This window comes from Ambystoma mexicanum, chromosome 3p (genome assembly GCF_040938575.1).
Source record: "Ambystoma mexicanum isolate Mex_15411 chromosome 3p, UKY_AmexF1_1, whole genome shotgun sequence".
Classification (NCBI taxonomy): Eukaryota; Metazoa; Chordata; class Amphibia; order Caudata; family Ambystomatidae; genus Ambystoma; species Ambystoma mexicanum.
The window spans coordinates 167,475,994-167,494,316 of record NC_090925.1 but is presented as its reverse complement, the minus strand read 5'-3'; the positions used below and the strand labels follow the sequence as shown (position 1 = coordinate 167,494,316).

The window sequence follows — 18,323 nt, the reverse complement described above, 5'->3', positions numbered from 1 at the left end:
AGCAAGACTTGGGAAAAAAAGAAGATCAGGGCCATTTTGACAAATTGGGCACCCATGGGTGCTTTACTGGGGTGCAATTGCAAGTAAAGTCAATTTCGCTTCACTGCTCTTGGAAATAGTAGTTTCACCAATAGAAGGTATTTAAACCTTTGGGAAATCTGAAAACCTTCCCTGTGTCACTGCATTGAAGGTGCTGTGTGACACAATGTAAAAAGATGATGCCTATGGAATTTGTCAGACTCCAAAACCAAAAGAAACACAGAGTTCAGTTTAGAGAAAAATACACAAGAGGGTGGGAAAAAGGTCTCACTCTCTCCAGGATAAAAATGAATAGTCCTAAAGTCCAGCAAAAAGTGCTGGGAGTCTCTAAGGTAGAAGGGAATTAGCACATTTCTGAGAATTCTCCCTAACATACGTCCCCCCCAGACTAAGGGACAGGAGGATTTCATCCACTCCTGGATGAATCTCCTTACTCCAGTCGGTCATACTTTCTGGAGAGACCATCAGCATTTTGGTGATTACACCCTGACCTGTGTTCTAAGGTGAAATCAAACCCCTGAAGGCTGATTGACCATCTTAATAATTTAGGATTGTCCCATCCATCTGCATTAACCATCTCAAGGGTTGGTGGTCTGTTTGAATTACAAAAGTAGATCCATACAAGTATGGTGTAAACTTCCTCAAAGACCACACAATGGCAAAACATTCACGTTCAATTGTTGCCCACCTTGTTTCATGATCCTACAGTTTCCTACTGATGAAGCAGATAGGGTGTTCCCTGCCTTTCTCATCCAGCTAACTCAGAACTGCACCTATTCATGTATTTGAAGAATCAGTTTGTACAATAAAGGATTGGTTGTAGTCAGGAGCTCTTAAGAATGGAGCTTGACAAAGGGCTTTCTTAAATCCTTCAAATGCCTTGGTGAACTCCTCATTCCACCTGACCTTCATGGGGAATTTGGGTAAGGAGATCACATTTAAGGAAGTTCCTATAGATCCTATAGTAACCTCTGAGGCCTAAGAAGGCTCTCACTTGGGTTTAGGTAGTAGAGGAGGCCCAGTCTTGTAGAGCTTGTACTTTGCTAGGCAATGGCCTTATTTCACCTCCTCCTACCTCATGTCCAAGGTAGACCACTTTACTCTGACCAATATGACCTGTGCTTGCCTTTATGGTCAAATGGGCCTGTTCAAGAGCCTGTGAAACATATCAAAGGTGGTCAAGATGCTCTTCCCAAGTGCGACTGAACACTGCAATGCCATCCAAGTATGCAATGCAGAAGTCCTCCCTCCCACTCAGAACATGATTTACCATCCTTTGAAATGTAGCAGGTGCATTTCTGAGTCAATAAGGCATAACCTTAAACTGGTAGAGGCCTCCTCGGGTAGAAAATGCAGTTTTCTCCTTGGCATGATCTGTCAGAGTTATTTGCCAATAGCCTGATGTTAGGTCAAATGTACTGAGGCACTTGGCTGAACCAAGTTTATCCACCAGCTCATCTGTCCTAGGTAAAGGATGGGCATCAGTTGTGGTGACTGCATTAAGAGTTCTATAGTCCACTCAGAATCTCAACTCCTTGGATTCTGCCTTTGCCACTAGTACAACTGGACTAGCCCATGGACTTGTAGATGGCTCTATTACCCCGAGATCAAGCATCTTCTTGACCTCTTCCTTTATGTGCGTTCTTACATGGTCTGGCTTTCTGTAACCCCTGCTTTTAACAGGGAGACAGTCACCACTGAGTATCATGCTGGCCCCAAGGGGTCAAGTCTGGTGTCAGTGAAAACAGGGAGGCAAACTGATTTAACAGAACTTTGCACTCCTCCTGTTGTTTCAGAGTCAGATCAGAAGAGAGATTAACTCCATCTATTTTTCCATCTAAAGGCTGTCTCCTGCGAAGGTCAGGTAGAGGTTCACTCTCCTCCTCCTCTTGATCAGATGCTAAGAGCAAGCTCCCAGTTCTGGTCTGGATACACATGCCTTTAGGCGGTTAGTGTGAAAGACCCTGGGGACCTCCTTGGGATTACCCAGGTCCACTAAGTAATTGACCTCTCCAAGTTTGCCCACAACCTTGAAGGGTCCCATCCATTTGTCCTGTGAGGCCTTCTGCCTTGTAGGTACCATAACTACAACTAGCTGGTCTTGAGTAAACCTTCTGGTCATGCCAATGTTGAACTAGAGCCTGACCTGCTTTCAAGTTATCTGAAGCTTCTGTCATCATTTGTGTCATTCTCCTTCGGAGATCTAACACATTGTCAGTGACTCTCACTGGCTTGAGGGAGTGAGCACTCTCCAACCCTTCCTTGATTAGGGCCAATGGACCTCTACCCGGATGACCATAGAGGAGCTCAAAGTGGTAAAGCCAACCCTTTCCTGAGGGACTTCTCTATCAGCAAAGAGAAGGCATGGCAGTAGAAGGTCCCACTTTCTTCCAAGGGTTTCTTCTAAGGCACCTATCATGCTCTTCATAGTTCTATTAAACCTCTCCACCAATCCATTGGTTTGGGGATGGTAGGCCGTTGGGAACTTGTAGGTCACTCCACAGTTTTTCCACATGGCTTGATTGGAGTGGGACATAAATGTGGTCCCCTTGTCTGAGATAACCTCCTTAGGAAACCCACCCTGGTAAAATACCAAGGAGGGCCTTAGCCAATGCCTGAGCAGTAACAGTCCTCATAGGTTTGGCTTCATGAATCCTGGTAGCGTGGTCTACCACACCAATATAGATTGGTTGCCTGAATATGTGGAAGGGTCTAGGGGACCAACTATGGCAATCCCTACTCTTTCAAAATGAACTCCCACCACTGGGAGGGGCACCAAAGGTGCCACCTTCTTGGCTCCACTCTTGCCAGAAGTCGGACAAGTGTGACAGCATCTACAGAACTTATCTACATCAGACCCCATCTTGGGCCAGTAGAAATATAGAGAAACCCTCTCCTTGGTCTTCTTAAATCCTTATTTTTCTCTTTTAAAAAAAAATATTTTAGTGAAGTTTTACAAGTATAATTAAACATGTTCGATCACTGTACAGATACATAGTAACTGTTAAATTCCCTTTGCCACCCTCCCTTCCTTACCCGCCCTAACCCCAAATTCAAACAGTAACTGTGTGCATGAACTATATTACTTAAAGCTACAAGTTCCTTGGGTCAGATTGTCATTGAGAACGGCTTGTTGGGCCTGGTGTTTCCCCCATATCTTCCGTCAATGTCTTTTCACAGAGTGCTGTATTCAGGGGGTTTGTTGTCTGATGAGGTAAACAGTTCATGCACAAGTACATTCCACAATTTGATGTCTGCAGAGCTTTCCCTTCTTTCCATTCCTAGCGCTTCGTACCAAACTGCTGTCTCCGCCATCGTCCACCTTTTCAAGTCTTTCCACCATGTTTCTATGCTCGGTCCTTCCTTAGCTTTCCACACCATTGCTATTCGCTGTTTGGCCAGCGCCCATGCTAGTTCTATCATCAGTTTCATTGCCCTGTCTTTCCCTAGGAATTTGTATAGTCCTAAGAGACAGGCCTCAGCCGACCATTCTTGGCCTTTTATTCCATTCCTTCGCAGGCGCTGTTCAATATTTCGCCAGTATGTGCGTATCTTTGGGCGGAACCAGAACATGTGTCCCACGTCTGCTTTTTCCTCTCTGCATTTTGGGCAGCTCTGTGTGTTTGATCCTGGGAAGTGCGATACCCTTTTAGGTGTCAAGTACGCTCTGTGTAGTATGTAGAATTGTAGCTGTTTCAGCCTGGCATTTCTGGAGTCCTTTTTGGGGTACAGCATCGGTTTGGACCATTCTTTAACTGTGATTTCTCTTCCTATTTCTGCTTCCCATATTTGCTTCCCTTTGTATAGGTCTTTTGGTATTTTTTCTTAGAGCGTTTGATATATTCTGGAGACCATGTGTCCCCCCTCGGGTTACGTCGTACAGCTGGCCCAGTACCGGGTTTTCGGTTTGCAAGGTTGCTGGAGATGGCCATCTGGTTCTCAGATGTCTGATGGATCTTGCGTAAGTTATGTATTGGCCCTGGTGTGCTTTGTGAGTTTTAACTGGGTCTTGGAACTCTACTATGGTCCCAGTGAGGGCAAGATCTCCCGTCGTGGTCAGTCCTTTATCTTCCCAGTAGGTTCTACTTTGTTTGAGGTGTTCTTTGCTGGTTCCGTTCAGGGCTGCCAATGGTATCTGGGGCGAGTATGATTCTTCTACTTTAAGTATTCTCTTTGTTCTGTTCCATATCTGTTGACCTAGCTGCAGGAGCGTTGGAGGTTGTACGATTCTCTTTTCCTATAGCCATAGCACTTCTTTGAGGATGTATGGAGCTATGGTGGTGCTCAGTAGGGCATGTTCGACCGTTTTCCTGTCTGCTAGCCAGCTAGCTACATGTTGGAGTTGGCCTGCTAGGTAGTATATTTCAAAGTTTGGGAGGTGCACACCTCCTTCTGAGTAGTCTCTGCATAGTAGCTCCATGGCAACACTTTTCTGGCTTTTTTCCCATCTGAAGCTGCTTAATACCTAATTTAAGTCTCTGAAGAAGGCCTTTTGTATGAGGTATGGTACGTTTATAAAGTGGTATAGTAGTCAGGGGAGAGCTATCATTTTGACCAGTGAGATTCTTCCCAAACCTTTATGGATGCTTCTAGGCCCTTTTTTGCCCTGAGTGTGTTTGTAGGGTGGGTGTCTTCAAAGTTATGGCATATGTTTATGCCTAGATAACGAAACGTGTGTGTGTTCTATTGGAGGCCAAGGCGGGGAAGTCGATCTTGTGCTATTCCTAGCTACCCTGCCAGGGGGAACAAGCAGGATTTACTTCTGCTAATTAAAATTCCTAATAGCTGTGCAAAATTATCTAGTACTTCTAAATATGTCTCTAGTTTGTCCTTTGGGTGTTTTATATACAGCAGTATATTGTCTGCGTAGAGGGATATTATATGTATGGTTCCATCTACTTGAAGCCCTGTGTCTATGAATGATTCTTTCATGTAAATCGCTAAGGGTTCCAGTGACAGGATGTACAATAGGGTCAACAGAGGGCAGCCCTGTTTAGTGCCTCTACGGCTCAGAAATGGGTCTGATATATGTTTTCCTATGTGGATCTTGCCGATGGTCTTGCATAGAGCATGCATATCCACCTCATAAATCCGTGTCCTATCCCATACTGTTCTAGGGTGGCAAACAACTTTCCCATTTCACAGAATCGAATGCCTTGATGGCATCTAATGCCGCTACTGCACAGCCCTCTGGTCTGCCGTGTGTCCTATCTATGACTTCCTGAAGTCATTTTCTGTTGTGGCTCTACCCAGAACGTCACCTGTCAGGTCAGGGTGGACTAACGTGGTGATTACTTTTTTTAGCCCCTCGGCCAATACTGCCGTGAGAATCTTGGTGTCTTGATTCATTGGCCGGTAGGCTTTGCATAATGTTTTATCTTTCACAGGTTTTGGGATAGGGAGTATCACTGCCTGTTCCATCGTATCGGGCATGGTACAATCTCATATGCCTTGTCTAGGACTAGAAGTAATTGTGGGGCTATTAGATCTGTGTATTCTTTATAAAATTCAGCTGGAAGTACGTTGCTTCCCAGTGTTTTTCCAGTGGGCAACATGGTGATAACTCCTTGTATCTCTTCTATGGTGAGGGGGTATCTAGCATCTCTCTCTGTTCTACTGTTAATGTGTGTAGTCCCATCCCCATTCATCGTAAAACCGCAAAAAGAAAGGGTCACTACACAAGTCAAACGCCTTCTAAACGTCTAATATTGCTGCCACCATGAGGTAATCCTGGCAGACCGCTGACATTAACCCAAATATGCAGCACAACCTATATGAGATAGAGCGTCCCGCATAAACCCTGATTGATCCGATTTAACACATTTTGCCATCAGGGAGGCTAACCTTGTGGCCAATAATTTCACCAGTAACATATTATCTAGGTTAATGAGCGAAATGGGGTGGTAAGAGGAACAATAATCTGTAGCCTTGTCAGGTTCAACAACATCATGACCACGGCCTCCCTCATGGACTCTGGCAGATTCCCATCCCGCAGTGCCTGCTGTTACACATTCAGAAGATGTGGAGCCAACCGTGGTGCAATGTACTTGTAGAACTTGGCTGTGAATCCATCTGGCCCAGGGGCTTTTCCGGAGGCAATGCCTTAATTGCTTGAAGGGTTTCCTGCTCTGTGATGGGTTGGCACAGCCATTCCCTTCCGCCCACCTCACGCCAGTAGAGCGTCAGCCTATCTAGAAAGTCATTCACCTCAGATTGTGAAACTTGGGTCTGTGAGGCATACAAGCAGGTATAGAAATTACAAAAAGCCTGCATAATATCTCTATCTGCATATTGTGTATTTCCCTGTCCATAGTGGGGTGAAATTATCCCTGGATGCTATAAATAAAGGCCATAGTCAGTGGGGGACATGCCCCTAAGTAAAAGGCCTGCCCTGAACCAAATGTGGAAAATAAGGCTGTGAAATCAAAGAGAGAAAGAGTGAAATTGAGCCTCAAAATGTCATAACATTTAAGAATGGCAACATTATTGGAAAGCTGAAATAAGATTTGCAGAGGCTACAGTCCACAGAACCCTCAATGGGATGTCAGCATTGTGTGCTGCAGTTGCAGAGGAGCAGATTGTTTTCAGTCATGAACATTAAATAAAGTGAATCCTTCTGTTTTTTTCCCTTTGAACTAAAGTACTGCTCATCAAAATGTCTGATTTTTAAAATATGAACTCAGTTTCTGTCCAACACGAGCCCATCAAAGAGAAAACAACAGTGTAACGAATCCATAAGGTGATGTTGAGCCATAGTAAAATGAAGGCCTTTCCACTGTTGAAACTAACAATGACATTTCGATTTTTACCTCTAAAGTGACACTATGCACAGCCAGATGTGCACTAAAAGCCTCTAATTATGTAATTATGTTGCCCTTCTTTAACCACCGTGTACAGGGAACTACTTTGCAAGGGTTTTTCATGTTAAAATTGTGTGCATTTCCAAGAGTTCATTTTAAAGTTAAATGGAGTTAAAAGGCCATCTTGGCTAAGCGGTGGCAGGCCTAATCTTGGTTTTGTTTCTCAGTGCTTGTGTCGTCAAATGTGAAACTAGATTCCAAAGCCCATGTTGTCATGGGGATTTGGGCCTGGCTCACTTCAAACAGGAGGGATTTCCCTTAAATATACAAAGAATTGAAGGCTCTGAGATCAAATTCACGGTGTGGGCAAGATAAAGGTAGTTCTGCTCTCCAGTTTTATGACCTTAGGCCACTTAGGCCGCATAAACCTGGTTTTAGCTGGCAATTAGCTCTTGGAATGTGCCAGCTAATCTCAACACATGATCCCTCTTGAAGTCACAGTCAGGAACAAGTGCATGGCAATGGTGGGGGCCAGAAGTCAAGGAGGGTGTTGATTTCCCATTGTGTAAAATGAGAGAAATGTTTTTTATCACATAAAATCAAGAAAATGTACCCTCACATTAGTCATGGTAGGATCTCTGAAAAGCTGTCAGCAAGCCGCTTCTCACCACCTAAAAACAATTTTTGTGGGCCCAACATATCAAAAGTTATTAATAAAAAAAAGTTCATGTGGCTTCCGTATGAATGTGAGAACCATACAAATTTGATAAAACATGTAACATATGATTCAAATGCTGCCCACCAAGGAACATTTTTTCACATTTTGGAGTATATGGGGAAAACTGTAGCTCCGCACAGGAATGACATACAAATTCCTGAGTTGCGTCCTTTGACTCGCAGTAAAATATAGGTTTAAAAATGCTGTCATATGTGTCAAAATATGTAGAGCAAGGGCACTTGTCATGTAGTGAGATTTCTATGTCTCTGAACCAGACCAAGCCCCCTGTCGAAGGACGATGATGAAGTGGTCTGCTCCCCTAGCCAGTTCAAAACACTCCTTCATTTTCTAAACCTGTCAGCACACAGATGAGAATGGAATAGTCACACAGCACCAATCCCTTTTGCGGGAACTCTGACACATTTGTGATGTCACTTGTCTTATAACTAGGTAACTCTTGCCACTAACCCCTGAGGTGATCTACATGCCAAAATCTGAAGCAACATCCAAGCAGTGAGGCCCAAATCTTGCAGAGGAGCCCAGAGACCTAGTAGCTGTCTTGGGACGCCTTGGAGGAAGGAGGAAATCCTTGACTGACCCCATTGGCTGTCCGAGGAGTGGTGCTCTGATGGCCCCTGATGTCCAGTCCAGTCCTCTCCTGTAAGTAGCCCTAAATTACATGCACTCTTTATTCTTGTAGCATTGCATTCAATATTTCCCCCATTGAACATTCCCCATTGAAAACCCCCAATTGCCAGTGCATTTTAGTCATCTTCCCATCGAAGAATCCTTTGTTTGCCTGTGTATTTCAGACATCTCACCATTGAAGAATCTCTTGTTTGCCTGTGTATGTTAGCAAATCCCCATGGAAAAAATCCCTCATTAGTATATTTTTGTATTCATTTCCCCATTTGTTTCACGGAATTTTTATGGTGGGAATTTGAAACCCACCATCTCATCCAAGTGCCTTGTGAATTGGTATAGTTATAAAGTGTTGCCCAAAGGAATTAATCCCATTGTGATCTGAGGAACGAATATGTCCCTGTGTTTAAATTGTGCCCTGCTAAATGAATTTCCATTTGCCACTGTAATTTCTCTTTGCATCTGTTATCCTAACCCAAAACCGATTTTCCTTTTGTGAGATAACCTCTTTCCCAGAGCCTACATGTTATTTGCAGCCTCAGTAAAAACTATTTCCATTTGCTTTTTCTTTTCCATTGAAATTAAGCTTAACATCCCAAAAAACGATTTTCCCCTTCTGTTCCTCTTTCCCTATTGTGTGGTCAAAACGAATTTCCATTTGCATTGCCTTTCCATTGCCCATGTGTTGCATATTCTAAAACCAATTTCCTCCTTGTGTGCTGCCTAGTATTCCCTAAAAGCCCTGCCTGTCTTTCTAAACATAAGCAAACAAGTTCCCTGTCTTTCTATTTCTTTCCCATAGCAGTGGTGAGAAATAATTAAAAACCCCATTCTTCCATTGGTGATCCGAAGATGGATTTTCCCCTGCTTTGCTCGCTCCCCATCTTGTTTCTGTGGACACCACCCCAAAACCGATATCCCCCCTGTATTCTTACTCCCTGCCACTGCCTTCCATTCATAGGAATCAAGTCCAATTGATGTTTGGGGGTTGAGTGTTGCAGGCAGATCGCTTAACTGTATGTGCTATCATTTTGTGGTAAATTGTTCTTCTGTTTTGCCATTAAAAAAGGAAGTAATTCTGACAGTATACCGTAACCTAGTCTAGAGGTCACTACATGTTTGTGTTGCTACAACATTGGTGACTGTTGTAATTTGCTTATTCTAATTGGTCATTAAATAATAAAGTAATACATATCTTATTCATGCACACCGGCCTGGTTCCTAGTCCATTGTGACATGGTGTGTTTGTGGAGGTTGGGTGTGAGACGGGTTGGAGGCCTTCTTAAAAAAAGAATCTGAGGTAAAAATTCAAGCGTGTTTATTTTGCGCCACATTCATTGTAGGGGAAGGAGATCCCTGACTTGCTTGTGCCGTGTAATATATCGCGACAAAGTGGGGACTTGTGCCGTGATTGAGAAAAGTCTTTTCACCCGTGACAGTGCAGCACAGCAGACTAGCCATTGAAGGTATTGTTCCATTTAGTGTATAGAAAGCTGGGTTTAATTGTGAAGGCGCCATCCAAACCTGTACCCTGAGTTCAGGGCTGTGTGTGTAAATAAAGCATTGTGAAAATGAACTAAACAAAAGCAGGGTTGAGGTTTTGCCCTTGCATAAAGAACCCATTAGGTGCAGAACACATTTCATAATGAGGACCATAGAAATTAACAAGGCTAGTAAGCACCTTCTATCCAAATTGTTCATTAAAGGGGAATGGGTAGAACAGGAACGTGAAGCATGGCAATTTAGAATGATGCAAGAGGTTACCTTTATAAAAATGGATGTGTGGCAGGATAGTGGCCTGTTACAACAAGCCCTGACATATTTTTATATGACGCAGACCACCAGAGATGAGCATATTAAAATGGCCCCGCTCACAGCATACATGTACTTCATATGATGATCATGGAAGAAAGATACCAGGAGAATGTAGACTCTGTGAAAAGGGTTAAGGCAAGTAGAGGAGAAAGTGCTAAAGAGCCAAAAATCAGAGTTAAAATTAGAGGACACCATTCAGCAGCTAAAGGATGAGTTAGTGGCACAGCAACAAATGAATTCAGAGCGAGAGACTCAATTTTCTGCACTAATAGAGGAGTATCAAGAAGGTGTTGAGAACCTGAGAGTCAACTAAAATTGAATGAACAAGTGGTACACAATAGAGCCTGCTTAGAGGACATGTGTGCATTTCAAATACAGATTAGGCAACTGAAAGATGAGAATAGCCATGTTAATTATTAAGGAGGTCCATTCCCAGGCAGAATTCAACCAGGAGTGCCAGAATTTGAGCACTATGAAGTGCCAAAGAGATCAACTCAGTGAACAGAAAAGCACATTGTGTCATTAAAAAAATGCCCTGTGCCAGAAAGTGTGCCAGTTAAAGACAGACCTTGAGAAAAGCGAGTAATGTTTTCAGGAACTGACTAACATGAGGTTAGTAAATGAAAAATTAATGGGACATGTGAGACAAATAGAATTTGACCTAGAGCAGACAACACAGACCAAAAATGCACAGAGTGAGGAGATTAGTCTCCTGCAAAAGAAGAGGTCTGAGTATTCCCAGATGATACAAGATTCACAGAAAGAAAATTAGGCCCTTTGTGAGAAGAGCAAGGGACTCCATGGCCAAGTAGTGGGACAAAGCAAGGTCATAGAAGCTACTCACTCCCTGGTAGTGGAGCTCAAACCTCAGGCCTCTATATCCCACCAAGAGATAGGGTCTGAGAAAGATAAATCAGAGAGATTAGAGAAGGAACTGGCTAGATTTGATCAGGCCTTGAGGAAATCCGAACAGTTAGGGTATGGAAGGGTAAACCCTGACCACGGTGGGATGTCCTCTGTACTAGGGGCCTCAAGCCAACTCACCACCTTACGTGCGCAGGGCGCTGCTAACATCATGTCTAACAATTTACAAGAAAAGGGAAATATGAGGCAGCTGGACACAATCAATCCTAGTATAACTGAGCCTGAAGGCCAGTCCCTGTCAGATATTAATGGAGGTTCTTCTTTATTTAGGTTTAAAAACCTCTTAGCAAATACATCTGACCACGAGGGCTCCTATGATGAGATGATCAGGGAGCTAGACTGGCAGAAACACATGTTACAAAGGCGCCATCTGGTCCACTTTGCAGATAGGGAAGAATCAGAGACCAGGCCTCAAACGAGCATCTTGAAAACCTCCACCCTTTCAGGGAGGTGGGGGGAGTTCTCCACCACATCCAGAAGAAGGGAGGAGCAAGATGAGTACTCCCATGTGCGAAAGGGAGAGCCCAAGGGAAGTGGCCCAAAGAGCCCAAAGCGGCTCAGGGGCGAAGAGAACAGACCCCGTCATTCTGGGAGGGATTACCAGTCTCAAAGAATCATGGAGCGCCTAGAGGACAGGGAGTAGATCACAAATAGTAGCAACTCTCAGTCTGAGGGTGAATGGACTCAGCTGCAGCGGAAAAAGAAGGCTGCCAAACAAAAGAGAAATCTTGTAAAAGACCCAATTTGGCAAATAAAAGCCATCAGAAGCTTCATGACTCCCTACCACAAAAATGCCAAGTACTCAGTATGGGAGCATCTGGAGCTGTATGACCAGACGATGACATCATTTGGCATTAAAAATGATCACACTTCCATGGAGTTTGTCTGTGGACATTCTCCCCGGAATACTCCAGCCTCTTTGCTGGGCTGGAGGATCAAGATCATTCAACATGGTCTTCTTACAAGGCAGCCATCTTGAAACACTTCTCTGTGCATATGAACCCTCAGGTGGCCCACAAAGTGGCCTACAACCTGCATTGCGGAGAGGACCAGGCACCTAGAGAGTTTGTGCAAGAACTAAAGCGGGCATTTGCCCAGACCTGTACACGGGTGCGCACCAATACTAAGGAGTTTATTAATACGTATATTCATGCCCTCCATAAGTATATCATGACCCAATTGGTAGGGGACTTCCATGAGTAAAGGACACTGGATTGGGTAATAGAACAGGCTACCTGGATCTATGAGGTCCAGAAGCCTGTTGAAAACAAAAATACTCCCAAAATCCCAAACCATCCAACACCCCTGCTGCTGCCAAGATGGCAGAGGTGAAGAATACCCCCATTTAGAAATGGGGGGCCCGAAAATACTCCTCCCTCTAATAAGCCAAATTAGGGGCAAAGGAGACCCTATGATCAATCCCAAGCGGGTGGTAGCCAGGCAGGGTATCCAAAAAATGCATCACCTGACTCTGCTACCTACGTTAGCCCAAGGTACAAGGGTAACAGACCCATCTTGGGATATGTATGGACTCCACTGGCACAAGGGGGTTTTAAATCAGGTAAGTAGGGCTCCAAGAAACGTCTCTCCAAACTTCCCACAAAGCATCCCGCAAAACTGTCCACAAAACATCCCTGGGGAGGGATGAAATTTTCTACCTTCCAAATTAAGTTTCCTCCCCAGGTACCCTCCAAACCCCAACCTTCAGAACAATCCTCCTCTCTCTCTCCGCTTTCAGGACTCTAGACCCCAAAATCAGGGAGAAGGTAGACCAAGGATGGAGGGCTACCAGGGAAACCCTCAATACACAAGCTGCTCTGGGAGAAGGTACAGCTACCCTTCCCAAGAGCAGCAAAGGTATGACCCTAGACCACCATACCAACCAGAGCAGATGTCACAACTGGAGCGCCAGGTCCACAGCCTGACCCAAGACCTGAGTCACATATTTAGGGCTCAGCAGAACCCTCAAATGGACATGGCTGTGCAGGACAGCTCAGACCCAGGGTCTGGTTCCCCAGAGCAATGACTGGGATAGACCCGGATAAACAACACGTTCCAGAAGAGGAGGCCCGGGTGGAGGGGGGTGAAAAGCCCTAGAGGAAACTTCCTTTCTCACCTGAGAAAAACTACTAGAAAACTCTGAACCTGAACCCAAATATCCTACTCCCTAAAAGTTGCAACCTAGGGAACAGAGGGTAAGTAGGAGAAACCAAGGGACAAAGAAAACCCATTTCGTGGAGGAAGTCTGTGTAGGCCAGTATGAAAGGGAAGAAGCCCTGGAGGATTCAGGGAAGAAAATCTTCTCGTTCAGGGTATGGTATGGGGACTGACCCAGAACCACCGATCTGAACCCCAACCATGTCACCCAGAAGACCCTGAAAGAAATGAAGGATCCTCCCCCCAAACCGGTTCAAGTGACTATCTGCAGGAAAAGGGGGACAGCAAAGAATCAGGGGGAAAAGGAGATAACCAAATCCCAGAAATATCTGGGTGCCAAATTTTCTTTACAGTTTCCCGGACTCCGACAAAGAAAACTGCCCAAGATCATACAGTGTCGGAATTCAAAATAAAAAGCTTAACGGCCAAGCTGGCAAATAATGCACATTTCCTTTGCCCCCTTGAGGAGAGAGAAGGCAGATTTTATGCCTCCGTCAAGGTACAGGGCCAAGGTGCATTTTCAACGCTGGTGGATACTGGTTCCCAAGCCACCCTTCTGCCCAAAAAGGATTTGACCAGATGAATTCAGGAAGGGGGGAGTCACCGAATTCCTCTCACACCTCTTCCTGGACAACTCCAAAACTTCGACGGAAATACCATTTCTGTCGAGGGGACTGCTGATCTGGAGATCAAAATTGGGTGACATAGGGTGAAACACCCGGTGATAGTCATCACTCCAGAGGGCACAACTTGTCTCCTGGGGAATGGCCTCCTCCGGAGGTTATCACCCCTAACTGACTGTGTGAACAAGGTCCTTTGGACACATACTAAGTGGCCAATGAAACTGAAACTATGTACGTTTAAATGGCACATGCCAAATGATCGAACAATGGTCTAACCAAATCAGTTTTCACTTTAGGATCAATCAAGTCCCGACGTAACTGTCATCTCGGTAGGAGAGCAAACTGGTGATAGGAACCCTTCTCCATTTTTGAAAATCAACCTTCCTCCCAGTTTCAAGTGGCATTCCACACTGGAAGGAAATACCCTAAAATGTTATACCGATCCACAATTAGAAGAAACCCCAAATCCAATGACAAAAGATGATAACAAACCAGCTCAAAGTTTGGCAGATATCCAGAAAAAGGGTGAACAGTTGTTTCTCCCCATTCAGGTAAATGAGGGGGAAGGACAGCCTGTTCTAGCGAGAGTATGCCTGAATAATCTCTGGGCCTAGTTGGGATATCCGACTACCGCTTGTCCTGATGGCCATCAGGTCTACACCATCTTCTGCGAAAAAAATGTTTCCATTTGAGCTAATGACTGGACGAAAAATGGAGCTATCTCGGCACCTGCTCTACAGAACTCAAGAGCAGACCCTGATCAATCCGTCCATGACACATGAATATATTGAGAATTTGCAAAAATACCTTTAGCATGCTTTTGTGTATGCTCAGCGAAATATGGAAAAGTCAGAAGAGGGGATGAAAACCCACTACGATTTAAAGACCATTAAGAAAGAGTACTGAGTAGGAGAAAGGGTCTATTTGTACAATTTTCCAAGGAACCAGACCAAAGAGCCGAAGTTCCTTATTCCTGGCGCAGCACCTTGAAATTGTAGATAAAATCTCACTTGTCGCCTATAAGATCCGCATTCCTAAAGGAGACCATACGGAAGAAAAATGGGTGCACATCAATCAGTTGAAGTGTTGTCACCCCAGGCGACGTATTGTAGAACCCAGTGAGGGTAGAGCCCATGAACCATCCGAAGGGCAAAGGTAAAGAATTGGAACCCAGATGAAGAAAATCATACATTTACAGGGAATAAAACAATTATCCTTATTTTTAAGTGTTTGCAAATGATTGGCCTGTAAAACAATGTTTGTAATTGTATTTATTGTGATGTCTCTTGTTCTTTTGTTATCAATTTTAACGTCCCTACCTGGAAAAATTGTTTTGTATTGTATGAAATACTTAATCTCTCCGTTCTTCTTGGCAGATAAAATAACTCCTTGCCTCTGCAGACCAGAGGGGAGCCGCCGGAACGGGAGAGGCCCAGGCCCCAAAATATAACGGGAAAATAAAAATCCGAAAAGAGTGGAGGACCGACCAGTGCACCACTCCATCAGGACCAGGAAAAGATCAGACGTGCTCTGAAGGAGAGTCTCAGGAGCAGTCATGCTCCCAAAGAGATCCCTGGGACGAACCCATGCAATACAAAATGGACACCCCACTATCTCCTAGCTCTTCTCTCTGAATAAACTCATCAAAGTGCTCAGAGGGGGGATTATGTGGGGTGAAATGAGCCGTGGATACCATAAATAAAATGCCAGAGTCAATGGGGGACATGCCCCTAAGTAAAAGGCCGGCCCATAACTAATGTGGAAAATGAGGCTATGAAATCAAAGCGAGAAGGAGTGAAATTGATCTCAAAACGTCATAACATTTAAGAATGCCAACTGCCCGACATAAGGGAAAGATAAGAGACAAGGTTTGCCAAAATTATTGGGGAGCTGAAATAACATTTTCAGAAACTGCAGTCCACAGAACCCTCAATGGGATGTCAGCATTGTGTCCTGCAGCTGCAGTGGAGCAGATTTTTCTGTCACAAACATTAAATAAAGGGAATCATTCCTTTTTTTTACTTTACACTAAAGTACTGCTCATCAAAATGTGTGCAAGTTTTTTTAAATATGAACTCAGTTTCTGTCCATCATGAGCCCATCACAGAGGAAACAACAGTGTACCGAATCCCTAAGGTGATGTTGAACTACATTAAAATGAAGGCCTTTCCACGGCTGAAACTAACAATGAATTTTTGATTTTTACGTCTAAAGTGACACTATGCACAGCCATATGTGTACTAAAAGTCTCTAATAATGTAATTGTGTTGCCCTTATTTAACCACTGTGTGCAGGGAACTACTTTGCAAGGGTTTTTCATGTTGAAATTGTATGAATTTCCAAGAGTTAATTTTAAAGTGAAATGGAGTTAAAAGGCCATGTTGGCTAAGTGGGGGCAGGCCTAACCTTGATTTTGTTTCTCTCTGCTTGTGTCTTCAATTGGGAAACTAGATTCCAAAGTCCATGGTGTCATGGGGATTTGGGCCTGGCTCACTTCAAACAGGAGGGCTTTCCCATAAATAAACAAAGAATGGAAGGCTCTGAGATCAAATTCACGGTGTGGGCAAGATAAAGGTAGTTCTGCTCTCCAGTTTTATGACCCCAGGCCACTTAGGCCGCCATAAACCTTGCCTTAGCTGGCAATTAGCTTTTGGAATGTGCCAGCTAATGTCAACACAGGACCCCTCTTGATGTCAGGAACAGGCACATGGCAAGGGTGGGGGCCAGAGGTCAAGGAGGGAGTTGACTTCCCATTGTGTAAAATGGTGTATTTCAGTCATCTGCCCATTGAAGAATCTTTTGTTTGCCTGTGTATGTTAGCAAATCCCCAATGAAAAACCTCTAATTTGTCTGTGTAAATCCTTAGTATATTTTTGCAAGTAAATCAATTAATTTCCCCGTTTGTTTCACAGGATTTAAATGGTGGGAAATTGAAACCCAACATCTCATCCAAGGGCCTTGTGAATTGGTATAGTTATAAAGTGTTGCCCAAAGGAATTAATCCCATTTTACTCTGAGAAACAAATGTGTCCTTGTGTTTAAATTGTGCCCTGCTAAACGAATTTCCAGTTGCCACTGTAATTTCTCTTTGCATCTGTTATCCTAACCCAAAACCGATTTTCTTTTTGTGAGCTAACCCTTTTCCGAGAGCCTACCTGTCATTTGCAGCCTCAGTAAAAACGAATTCCATTTGCATTTTCTTTTGCATTGAAATTGAGCTTAACATCCCAAAAAACGATGTTCCCCTTCTGTTCCTCTTTCCCTATTGTGTGGTCAAAACGAATTTCCATTTGCATTCCCTCTCCATTGCCCATGTGTTGCATATCCTAAAACCGATTTTCTCCTTGTGTGCTGACTAGTTTTCCCTAAAAGCCCTGCCTGTCTTTCTAAACATAAGCAAGCGAGTTCCCCGTATTTCTATTTCTTTCCCATAGCAGTGGTGAGAAATAATTAAAAACCCCATTCTACCACTGGTGATCCAAAAGCAGATTTTCCCCTGCTTTGCTGGCTCCCTTTCTTGTTTCTGTGGACACCACCCCAAATCCGATTTTCCCTCTGTATTCTTACTCCCTGCCACTGCCTTCCATTCAAAGGAATCAAGTTCAATTGATGTTTGGCGGTTGAGTGTTGCAGGGGGAGTGCTTAACTATACGTGCTATCGTTGTGTGGTAAATTGTTCTTCTTCTGTTTTGCCATCAAAAAAGGAAGTAATAGTGACAGTATATCTTATATCTTAACCTGGTCGCTTTATAGAGGTCACTGCATTTTTGTGTTGTCACATTTGTGGCCTTTGTAATTTGCTTATACTAATTGGTCGTTAAATATTGAATTAATAAATATCTTATTGTTACTCACTAGCCCATTGTAACACGGTGTGTTTGTGGAGGTTAGGGGTGAGACGGGTTGGAGGCCTTCTTAAAAAAAGAATCCGAGGTAAAAATTAAAGCGTTTTTTATTGTGCGCCACATTCATTGTAGGGGAAGGAGATTCCTTACTTGCTTGTGCCGTGTAATATATCGCGACAACATACTTAATGGAAGTGATATGTGATCTATGAATATCCATTCTGGCGGCCTTCACCCCCAATATCCCAGACCGATGACCATCCCCATATTGCCTAACAGCCACTTTCCTGGATAAAAACATCACCTCCCGCTGAGCCGCAGCCCTAATTTTCCTAATTCCTTCTTTAACCGTGTTCTGCTTGAATCAGTATTCAGTCAATAGATCAGCGTCCCAATGTAGACTCCGAATACGGGCCTTGCTGTTAGTAAATTCACCTCTTATCAATTTCAACACTCCAGGCTCCTCCGAGATACATTCCCCTTGCACCACACATTTAAAAGTTTCCCACAACACTGGGCCTCATTACGAGGTTGGAGGTAGCCGTGCCGGTAAAACTGGCAAGGCTACCTCCAAACTCACAACCCGGTCTGACACCCACGAATGGGCAATTACCGGGGTATTCTGGCCCCCAGGACCCGGTAATTGCCTTTTCGTGGGTGCCAGAACCGGTACATCCCCATTCCCATTTGAGCCCCATAGGGACAGACACCAGCAAGTACAGCTCGTCTAATGGCGGTACGGTAGCAACGGTGCCGGTAG

The 18,323-nt window shown here is 44.1% G+C and overlaps 1 long non-coding RNA gene across 3 annotated transcripts in view; it reads left to right on the top strand.

The window, feature by feature from the left end:
- The window catches only part of LOC138580210 (uncharacterized), a 107,318-nt gene extending 89,746 nt beyond the window's left edge, over nt 1-17,572 (top strand). For all 3 annotated transcript variants that reach the window (XR_011304203.1, XR_011304204.1, XR_011304205.1), the window contains 2 exons: nt 8,008-8,217; nt 15,095-17,572. This is a non-coding gene — a long non-coding RNA (uncharacterized lncRNA). The remainder of the gene's footprint in view (nt 1-8,007; nt 8,218-15,094) is intronic.
- Nucleotides 17,573-18,323: the final 751 nt, after the last annotated feature.